Consider the following 11,467-nt stretch of genomic DNA (forward strand, 5'->3'; position numbering starts at 1 on the left):
TGAGATTTAAAGGATTTGCTGGAAAAGACCAAATCATCTAAACATTTTCTCAAATTACAATGCATGTCTGAGTCATCTGCTAAAATGAAGACTCCGATTTGGTAGGTCTGGGGTGGGGCTAGACATTCTGTGTTTCTGACAAGCGCCCAGGTAGGTGATGGCAGCTCCTGGTCCAAGGACCACTCAAAGTCACCGGTGTTGGTCCCAGTCCTCTGAGAAGCAGGGAGGCTAGCCGGAGACCATGGTGCACGTATGATCCTTGGGAAGGAGAAAGGGAGGGAGGCAAGTTGGGCAGAGGAGGCCTAGGCTGCAGTGCGGTTCTGAAGCTCAGCGTGGCCGGTGAGAAGTCCTCAAGGCCCTGGGAATTGTCAGAGGACCCCGCACCCTAGCACGGGCCTAGGATCCTGGCCACTCAGTCCTTGGCAGGCCCATGGGTAAGCATGGTCTTGGTGCAAGCTAAGTGACAGGTTTCAGAACACAGCCGCTGGGCCAACACCACAACCCCTGCAGCCGAGACCACCCACCCTTGTGCCACACAGACATGGTTTTCCACCAGTTCAGAGAGCAGTTCACCCATTCCCCTTGGGCCTCTGTTCCTCAGGGAAACAGAGAAAGGGGAAGGTCATGGGCCTAACTACCCCCTGTCAAGGCAGGTAATCTCACCTCTCCCTCCTCCATCCATTCTGAATCCTCTCACCCTCCACAACCTGGCAGATGCTGATGGCTTTCCCTGGCAGTGTGTCCCCGCCTTCACCAAGTGTGGAGGAAAGGGCCTAAATGCGTGGTAATCAAACCCTTCTTCCGTCGGGGTTGCTGCCCGTATCCTTGCACAATTACGGTGGGGGTGACCTGGGGTGCCCAGTGGATCACCTGGGTTCCACACACCTTCCTTCCAGCTCCCGTGGTGTAAACCAGCCCTGCATCTGATCACGGGCAGATAACCCTCCTGGTCCCAGGACGCAGGAACGCAAAGGGCACCGAGGGAGCCACAAGCTGTCGTTCAACAGGCCCTCGCTGTGTCCCGGATGCTGTGCTGGTGGAATTCCTTGCCTTCACACCAGGTAAAGTCCTGGGATGTGCTGACTGATGCTCTGTGGTCAGGAAAGGCCAGCCCATACCCAGAACTGGTCTCATCCCAAGGAGGAGGAACGCCGGCCCTTCCAGGATGGACGGGTCGCTGTAGCTGACTGGCCCTGAGGCAAGTCGATGCCATCAGGGGCTCAGCCCTGGCTGCTGTGGCTGACGGGCTGGTTGGACATTGAGGCGGCAGGACCTGGCGTGGCCTTGGTGTGTGGGAGTCTGAGCCGTTGGGCCCGTGCTACCCCTTTCATGGCTTCTGCCTCCGTCACAGTGGCTGCTTCACTTGTACACCCCGTGTGCTGGCTCCACTGTAGCAATGACAGGGGCTGCCAGTGTAACCGTCCACGTCGTTTGCTCGTTTGCTTGTTTCCTGACTCCCATGTTGGTGCTTTCCAACCTGCATTAGCACGTGGTGCTAGAATCCTCACACTCCTGCTTCTCTGTGTGTCCACCTGCACGCCTCTCCCCACACCTCCTTGCCCACACCTCCTTGGCCCCGTCTCCAGTCCTTTCTGGCCAGGACCCGACCACACGGCCAGGCCATTGGCCACTGAAGGACTGTGCCCACAGCTGCACCTGATGGGAGCACTTTCTCCTTCCCTCCCACCGCCGTCCTGCAGCCACTGTGCCATGTCGGCCCCCCTACCAGTCAAGCCCCCGCTCCCTCTCCTGGCAGCTGGTTGTGCAGGACCCTATAGGTGGCCAAAGGTGCAAGCAGCGCACAGGCTCTGCCTGCGGACGTCCTCACGCAGCAGCCACTTTCTCGTGCCGTCTGCCTGCGCAGGCTCAGGCCTGGAGGCGGCCTTTCCGTCGGATGATGGACTGCGGCCGGGCCCACTGGACTTCATGAGCCGATGCAGCCAACAGACCCAGCTCACGCGGTTCCAGGCGCTGCGCCTGCTGTGCCGGGGTCCCGTGTTCCCCCAGAACTGTTTCTCAGAAAGCTGCAAGCCTCTGCTGCCCAGGGCCGGGCTTGCTCTGTGATTCTCCCACGGGGACTTGCCACAAGCGCCGTCCCACACCCTTTTCTTGTCCCGAGACTGACACCTCCCACCCAAGAGTCCGTCAGCGTGTGACCCAGCGGCAGGACTGCCTGCCCGCCGCCTGGACCTTCCGCAGAGCCTCTTCCTGTCAGGGCACCCACCTGCGGCCAGCAGCCTCCGTGTCACCCAGAAAATGTATCGTTTCTAAGCCCAAAGAGGGGTCCCAGACACTGTTTTCTTCACGTGCTGATAGAAGATGCAGCAATTTCCTTCACCTGGAAAGGGACATCCAGGCACACCCCCAACCACTGAACCCTAAAACCTGCACTGAGGTGGCAGGTCCTTGAATCCTCGTCTCTGACTGCATGTGTCTTCGCTGTGGCCTCCAGCACAGAGGCCCCCTTGTTCCTCCTGCGTAATCAGCATTGCCACTGACGTCACGGGTCCAGATCGTGTTCTGTGGGATCCAAACAGTCCCGATCTCCGGGGATTACATTCTGACAGAGCGAGACAGTTGCCATAGCCCTGTTATGCAAAACTGTAAATGAATACCGCTGTCTCTCCCACGTGGGTGTGAGCTGTTTCCGACCTTCTTTTCTAATTGGAATGGAAAAGAACACGTTCGCCAAATGACTGCAAATGCGCACATACCGAAGGCCTGACGAACTGCGCTGGCAGTGGCTCTGCAACGGCACCGCGGCCGCGGCCGGAGCGGGGCTGCCGCTTGGTGAAGCCCAGGCTGCCACAGGCCTCCTCCAGGCTCTGCCCGCTGTCTGCAGAGGTCAGGCCGGTGGTTAAATGCAGGAACAGTAGGACCACCACTCCTTCACCCTTTAAGTTGTTCCCGCCACTTCCCCCGGGATGAGATTTCCTTTTCATGGCTGTCCTAGGCAGGGTGAGGCCGTTTCAGAAGTTTCTGCTTGGCCTTTCTCTGCTCCGACCTAGTAGGCCAGGCACCCGAGGTGGGGGCTGCTCCAGCGGCCAGCGCACATGAATGAATTCTAACTAAACACCCGGGTACAGCCAGGACTCCTCTTACCACCGGCCCCGCAGGCCCCGCTCTGAAAAGGGCCTGATAGGTACATGCTGCACACCTGGCCGCCTCCTCGGTGGGTTCCATCTCTGAAAACTGGCTCTGGTCTGGGAAGTGAGCAGGGCCCAGGGGTTCCTGTTGGCCCTGCCCCCTGCCCCTCCGTCCTGTCTGCTTTCGGGAGCTGGGAAGCAGAGCTGTGTCTGCCGCCCGCCCGTCTGGTCTGCCCACAGGGACGCCACGCTCTAGTCGCCCCTCCCCAGCTTTCTGTGCGCCCGAGCCCCTGGCCCGCCCTCTGGCCTCGCCCGTCACACTGGCCTGATGCAGCACATCCATCCCGCATGCCCACTCTCCCTGGCCCTTAATTTCCTCCTCTCCTCCCCCAGGAGAACTGGGGCATTAACACTTGGCTGAATGTTGGCCACTGTGTTCCAGACTAAGAGCCCCCAGCAGAGGCTCCTGCCCCCTGCCCTGCCGTCCCAGCTGAAGTGCCCTCAAAGAAGTGCCCTCGAGTCTGTGGATTCTTGCTTATCCAACCTTCCGCTCCAGCCCCTTCCTCAGGCACCGTCAAAACCCAACCCAGTGCGCCTGGCCCCTGCCAGCCCCTGTGCAGGCCCGTTCCTCCCCGTGCTTCTCTGACCTCCCTGAGGCCCAGCACGGCCCCAGCCAGATTATTCTGGAATTTCAACCCTAACTGTTGTCCTTGGGCAACTCCTGAGGGAGCACCTATTGCCCTGCAGGGGTGAGGCCGCTGTGGCCCCTCAGGGCAGCAGAGGAGGGGAGCAGGGAGGCTGCAGCCCCCACATCCTTGGGGGCATCCATCCACATGCCTCCACGTTTCATGGCTCCTGGTCTTCGCCAACAGGGCCTGACCCTCACGTGCTGGCTGAGCTCTGCAGCTCTGACAACTTGTCTTCGGCCTGTCACTCAGCTCTGTGGTTCTCCAGGGTGAGAGATAAGGTGAGAGATAAGGCCTGCGTGGGCTCCCACAGAGCTGTCTGCCTTTCACACTTCATGTTTGCCGTTGCCGCTGCCTGTCTCTGCAGTCCCACTTCATCCCCTGCAGGACACCATGTGAGTTGGCAGGAACCGGCCAGTTTTTAAAGGCATTGTTCCCCCATAGATGCCGAACGCCTGCATCGTCGCACCTGCACAGCCTCCTCTCCTCCAGCCACGTTTTCCTGGTCCTCCCCAGGGAACTACTCAGCACTGAGCTGCTCCCTTGAACCAGGGGCATCTGGGGCCCCTGTCAACCAGGATGTCACCTTCCTGCCCCTCCCCCCCTGAGTGAGCCGGTCCCAAATACCCTCTTACACTGTCTCCTCAAACCACTCCTGTTGGTGCTGGTCCGTGAAGAAACGGAGGCCAGGGTTCTATGTGCAAGAGATTTATAGGGAAACACCGTGAGGAGGGATGGGCAGGAGCTGGGGGCAGCTGGGAGGGAACTCAGACTGGGACGTGGGTTTGACCCCTGTGGTTCAGGTTGAAGAAAGAGTCAAGGCCAACGGGAGTCTCCTGCCCAGACAGAGTCCCATGCATCGGTGGGCAGCAGCGCACACAGCGTGGCCGGCTGAACCCCGTGGGCTGCGTTTTCGTGGCCAACACCTGGGTTCTCAGGTTTCTCTCTTTTCGAGCTCTAGACCCGAAGGAACAACGCTGTCAGCATTTCCTACCTGAGGTCAGTGTACGCTAGGCTTCTGGCCCTGTCACCTACCAGCTTTCTGGCCTCTGGTGGTTCCTAACTTCTCGGAGCCTCATTTTCTTCTACTGTAAAATGGGGGTTAAAACTGTGATATGCCCTAGCCAGTTTGGCTCGGTGGATAGAGCATCGGTCCTCAGACTGAAGCATCCTGGGTTCAGTTCCGGTCAAGGGCACGTACCTCGGTTGCAGGCTCGATCCCTGGCCTTGGTCAGGGCTCGTGTGGGAGGCAACCAATCGATGTGTCTCTCTCACACCGATGTTTTTCTCTCTGTGTCTCTTTCCCTCCCTTCCACTCTCTCTCTAAAAGTCAATGGAAAAATATCCTCGAGTGAGGAGTGACAACAACAACCTGTGATGCTGTATGCAGAAGTACCCGGCACACACGGAGCCTCAGAAACTGCTGGCTGACTCCGCTTCTCTCAGCGAGGAGGTCAGGACCACCTGGTGCAGGCTGGGCACGGAGGGCCTCTGGGCGGGTGGGAGACAGCGCAGGCCCAGAGCCCACCCGCGAGAAGAGACAGGCCGTCTGTGGGGGGCAGGATGATGGCCCCCAGATGTTCAAGTCCTAGTCCCCAGGGCTGTGAGCTGCTACCTGACATGGCAAAGAGCAATCAGGCTGCCTGACAGCTGATCTCAAGAGATACTCCAGACGGACCCAAGGTCATCACAAGGTCATGAGTGGGAGAGGGAGGCACAGTGATGTGACATGAGACGGACTCGACCAGCCATTGCTGGTGTGGAGGTGGGCGGGTCATGCGCCAAGGAGCGGGCAGCCTCTGGACCAGGGGTGGGCAACCTTTCTGACTCGAGGGCCACAGTGGGTTCTTAAACTGGACCGGAGGGCCGGAACAAAAGCATGGATGGAGTGTTTGTGTGAACTAATATAAATTCAAAGTAAACACCATTACATAAAAGGGTACGGTCTTTTTTTTTTTAGTTTTATTCATTTCAAACGGGCAGGATCCAGCCCGCGGGCCGTAGTTTGCCCACGGCGGCTCTGGACACTGGCAGAGTCTCCTCTGGAGCCTCCAGAAATGAACGCAGCCCTGCCTCCACCTTGATCTCAGCCCAGAGAGACCCACGCTGCACTCTGACCTCCAGAGCTGATAATAAACCTGTGTCGTTTTAGGCCACTGAATTGGTAGTGATTTGTTACAACAGCAACGAGACACTGGTACGTCATACAGATGAACTACGGTGACATGTGCAATGACGGGTGTGCCCGGGCACAGGCGCCCAGGACAGACACCAGGTGGGGAATGGCCCCAGGAGAGGCAGGAGGGAGGCCGAGAGCAGAGGTGCCTTCGAAGGCGAAGGCGTGGGCTCAGGGCGAGCTGGGCCAGGAGCTGCTGGGGGATGGGGGGAAGCGCACTCACTCACAGGCAAACACTGTCCACACCCGAGTGACACAGGCACTTAGCCATGCAGACCCTGTGGGACACAGCCCGCCATTGTCTGGATTCCACCTGGCTTCGGAGACCTGTCTCAACACCTACATTTCCTGGGGCAGCCGAGTTTAGCAGGTGGGGCTGGGGGCCTGCCCCGCTCTGTCCCTGGCGCCTCAGCAAGGCACGGCTCTGCTCAGAGCCTCCATATGCGAGGTGCCGGGGAAGCCCCGACGGTGCACATGCTCCCCACACACCCCAGCTGTAGGAAGGAACCTTTCCGCACATTTGTCTATTCATTTCTGTTCGTCACTCACTCGTTCATTGTGTGTTTATTTATGCTCACTGCGTGCTAATGCCTGTTCTGGCTACTTTGATCCCCAGGCAAACAAGCGATTATCCATACCTGCAAGTTATGAAATCCAGTGTAATCCGAGCTGTGACAGGGCGGGGACAGGTAGGGGCCTGTAGCAAGGCGGGGGGGGGGGGGGGCGGGGGGGGGGGGGGGGAGTGCTCCCAGTCTAGTCCTGGGGATGAGAGAAGACTTCCCTGAGTAAATGACATCTTTGCTGAGTCTTATGACAAGAAGGAGCTGGCTGGGCGAAGGTGAACTGGAGGAGAAAGGAAGTTAACTATAATTTTACTAACCAATGTCACCCCCAATAAATTTAATTTTTGAAGAAGGAAGGAAAGCTCGGCCGGTGTGGCTCTGGTTGAGCATCAACCCATGAACCGAGAGGTCCCCAGTTCGATTCCCAGTCAGGGCACATGCCCGGGTTGTGGGCTTGATTCCCAGTGCAGGAGGCAGCCAATCAATGATTCTCTCTCATCATTGATGTTTCTATCTCTCTATTCCTCTCCCTTCCTCTCTCTAAATATTCAATAAAAACATATTTTTAAAAAGGAAGTTAAGCCAGGTTGTGATGTGTGTTTCGAGAGCTCTCCCTGCACAGCGGCCTGGGAAAAAGGGGCAGTTGGGCTGCTGTGGTTGTTGGGACTAGAGAAGGCCGCGGACAGGATAGCGGTGGAAGCTTCAGAGACACGCCTGTAGGACTGGGACCTAACTGGAGGGGGCAGAGGGTGGGGAAGGGGGAAGGGCAGTCAGGTTAATGCCTGGGACCCCTGAAAATAGGCCCAGCCTCAGAGTCAAGTGCCTGGAGTGGGGGAGAGAGTAGAGGCCTGCCCCTGACTCCACAAGCGGGCACCTGCTTCCCCGGGGGGGCACTGGTGGAGAGAGGGTGTGGCTCTGGGTGGGGCTGTGTCCCACAGAGTCAGGCAGGAGACGCCCTGCCCAAGTCACAGACCCACCTTACAACTTGCTGGAGAGGGAGAGGTTGAGTAGCCCCTCCCCTCCCTGCAGCTGGTGTGGAGAGGTGAGGGGACCCAGCCGGGACACATGTCTGATGGAGCCTGTGTGAACCAGGCTTGTGCGCCGGCATCCTGGGCTCCCCCTCCCCAGCATCACACTTAGTGCCGGAGAATGGAGAGCACAGGGACCATGACTGTGTCCCCCCTCCTGGCCAGGTCCCTGAGGGGGCCATGCAAGGCCAGGAGCCCATCTCCACGGCCTCACCCTCCTGGGATTGGACCAGGGTATACAGTTCTCTCTGGGGGTGGAATTGTTGTAGGTGGTGCAGGAACGGCACCAGGTGTTAGGCTCATGGGCTCAGACTGGGCCTGGGTTCAGCAACCTCGGTACTTGGGTTCTGGGTAGGAAAGAATTCGGAGCCAAGACCCAGACTGTAAGAGAACATTTATTTGGTAAATCACAGAGGTAGGAAAAGTAATTCCTAGAAGAAATGGGCTTAGGAAACGAGTTATAGAGGCAAAGGAAGGGCCCTTGGAGCTTGGCAGTGAGGAAGGTAATGGTAGCGCATCTGAGGGGTGGGGTGGGGGGGGAGAAGGAGGTGTGGGCGTGCTCCCAGGAGGGAGGGCGCGCGGGGTCCTCGTCCTCAGGGTTTAAGGGTGGAGATTTTAGGGGAGGTCCCAGGGGAGATCTCAGGCGAATACTCAGCTTTTTTCCAGGTGGGTCCTTTCAGGGTTTCGGTCTCCACTGACTGATTGGTCAGCACCAGGGCGGGCGGTCATTACCCAATACAGCTGGTCCTGAGGTCAGCCTTGGGGCCACTGGTCTGGTTTTGTTGCTTTTCTGGGTCTGGAGCTGAAATACAACTGAGGCCTGGAGCAGCGGCCGCCAACCTTCCGGACCTCACGGACCACCAGGGGCCCGTGGACCACGGTTGGCGACCACCGGCCTAGATGGTGTCGCTAGGGGAGGAAGGTCACCTGGGGGTGAGGTCCCGTCCTACAGTGGTCCTTTGCTCGGCACCCAGGGCTTCCACCCTGGACCTTCTGTCCTGGCCCCTCGTCCTTGCTCTGCTCACGTCTGTCTAACTGCCTGGCCCCGGATGGCCGGAGCCCACAGTGGAGTCGGGACTCTCACGCCCTCTCCACACGCCGCCACCCCTCCACTGACCACCTGGGAAGCCTGTGTCCCCGTCTAGAAGTGAGAATTCCCGCCTCCCTTCCAGGAGGAGCGCAAGCGTAGCCAGTGTCCCCCACTGTCCACAGCTCAGCAGAGCTGGCCTCCCGGCAATGCAGGCCCGGCCAGAGGGCTGTCGGGACTTAGAACCTGGACGCTCGCCTGACCCTGGTGAGATCTGGTCCTGACCGAGCCTCTGCCTCCGCATCTGACACGTGATTTGGGCTCGGTTATCCTAAAGCAGTGGTTTTCAACCTCCCTAATGCCGTGACCCTTTAATACAGTTCCTCATGTGGTGGTGACTCCCAATGTCATTGTTACAAATTGAACATAATTAAAGCGTAGTGATTAATCACAAAAACAATATGTAATTATATATGTGTTTTCCGATGGTCTTAGGCGACCCCTGTGAAAGGGTCGTTCGACCCCCAAGGGGGTCGAGACCCACAGGTTGAGAACCGCTGTCCTAAAGCTTCAGCAACGGCCTTTGCGTCTGCTCCGCAGCCCCTGCCCCACTCCAGCCTAAGGACCCACAACAGATGCCTGGTCCCCGCAGAGAGCCCCCGCCTCTGGCCCCAGCAGCTCCACCTCCTCACTCCCCGCGTCCCCGAGGTCCATCCAAGGTCCATGGAGCCCCAGCCAGAGGAATGCGAGCCATTCCCGGCATCTCCTCCCCTGTGGCCAGCCCAGAGCGGGCTGGGGGGAGCGGGCTGGGGCCTCGGGCCGCTCTGACAGGAAATTAGCTGGGCCTGGCCTTCCCCACTACCAGCTGCTCTGCTGACCCTGACCCTGTGTTTTCCGAAACCTGATACTGCAGATTGCAGAGCCTCTTCTCCATCCGGGAGGAGGCCTGGCTGGGCTCTGTGTCTGTGGGGCCTCCAGCCTGCACACGGCTCCGCCTTCCTGCCCTGGAAACGGGGCGCCGGGCTGCAGCCCCGCTGTGACCCGCAGCAGGCCCCCCCATCTCTGAGCGAGAGGCAGCACCCAGGGCACAGTGGCTGTGACAGGGCCTTCGGGCTGGAGGCACGCCGGAGGGGGCTTGGGGAGACCACTTGGGAGGCTGTTGTGGTCCTGGGAAGAATGGCTGTGGTTTGGATTAGGATGTGACAGTGAAGATGGGAAAATCTGTGGTGAGCCCTGGCCAGTTTGGCTCAGTGACTAGAGCATCGGCCTGAGGACAGAAGGGTCCCGGGTTGGATTCCGGTCAAGGGCACATGCCCGGGTTGTGAGCTCGATCCCCAGTAGGTGGCATGCAGGAGGCAGCCGATCAATGATTCTCTCTCCCTCTCCCTTCCTCTCTGAAATCAATTTTAAAAATACATTTCTTTAAAACTATAGAGTCCAAAGCTTCTAAGGAAATGAGATGGAGAGCAACTGGCGGTGGCCTGGCCGTGGGGGCCTGAGGGGCAGCGGAGTCGAGGGCCCCTGTGCTGAGTTGCACAGCGGAGGGCGGACACCGAGGGCCCAGCAGGGGAGGATCGTAAGTTCGGCCTCGGCAACGGCCTTTGCGATTGCCTCTCATCTTTGAGCCTCTCAGATGTCCCGGTGAACAACTGGGTGCTCAGGGAGAGTGCGCTAGAGATGCGCGTTTGGGAGCAGAAAAGTAGAGCCGCCACGCAAGCCCAGATGGGGCGAGCGTCAGGAGGAAGAGGAGAGGAGCCACGCCTGGAGGACACTCCTGCGGACAGGGGGAGGGGGCCTGGTGGAGAGATCGGGAGCAGCCACAGCTGTAGAAGGAACCAGAAAGCTGTGCCATGCGAGACATGCAGAGAGAGTCTCACGGAGCCAGGCGCGATCATGGGTGCGGGAATCTCCCAGAAAACTCCAAAACGGGGAAGGGGGGGTGACAGGATTTAGTGTCTGCAAGTCACTGGGGATGTAGGGGGGAGAGAGGGGCGTGAAAACCAGGCTGCAGAGGCCGGGAGGTGCTGAGAGGTGAGGAGACATGATGTGTGTGAGCCGCCCTCAGGAATGGGCAGGAGCTGGGCAGCAGCCCGAGGGCGTGTGGAGTCAAAGACAGGGTTTTGTTTTTTAAGGCAAATGAGGCCTGCACGTGTTCATCCATTGCTGAGGAGGATCCTGTTGACAATACCTGAGAAATGGGATGAGGGGCAGGAAGATGGTTTTGAGCCAACAGGGGTCTGGCCGGAGCCACTCCACAGAGCAGGGCTGAGCGAGAGGCAGCGGCAACCCAGCCTCCTGGTCCGGTGGTGCCTTGCTGCCCACGCTGCCGCCCTGCTCCTCGGGGGTCACCCGTCCTGTCTGTCCTGAGAGGGAAGCTGGTGGACGCTGAGGTTAGGGAAGGTGGGAGCCGCTTCCAACAGGCCCAAGGGCAGTTTCTGAGGGGCAGGGGGCACTGGGGACTCCGAGGGAACCTCTCTGGCCCGTGCACTTGGCTGGCGGGGGCCCTGCAGGCCGGTGATGGCTCTATGTGCCCCACAGCCAAAGTCCAGCACCTTCCATGGCCACGCACATGCACCCAGGGGCCCTCCTTAGCCCTGGCGGAGAGCAGGGATTGGAGACAGCTGGATAGACGGTGACGGCCGTGACAAGTGGCCTGTCATGGGCACGAGGCCCACTGCCAGTGACAGGACGCCTGAGACCTGCTGGACAGCATCCCTGACCCCTCCACCTGCTCTGCCGGGGCAGGGCAGTCCGGGCATGCCATGGGGCAGCGGTCCTCAGAGGGCAGCCCCTGGGCCAGGACCCTCACCTGGAAACCTGTCAGAAATGCTCATCCTCAGGCCCCACACACCTGCTGCATCAGAAACTCCGGGGCGGGTCCAGCCGTGTTTACCGAACCTT

This window comes from Myotis yumanensis, unplaced genomic scaffold (assembly GCF_028538775.1).
Source record: "Myotis yumanensis isolate MYYU_CA2020_CCGP unplaced genomic scaffold, mMyoYum1.0.hap1 SCAF_10, whole genome shotgun sequence".
In the NCBI taxonomy this organism is placed as follows: Eukaryota; Metazoa; Chordata; class Mammalia; order Chiroptera; family Vespertilionidae; genus Myotis; species Myotis yumanensis.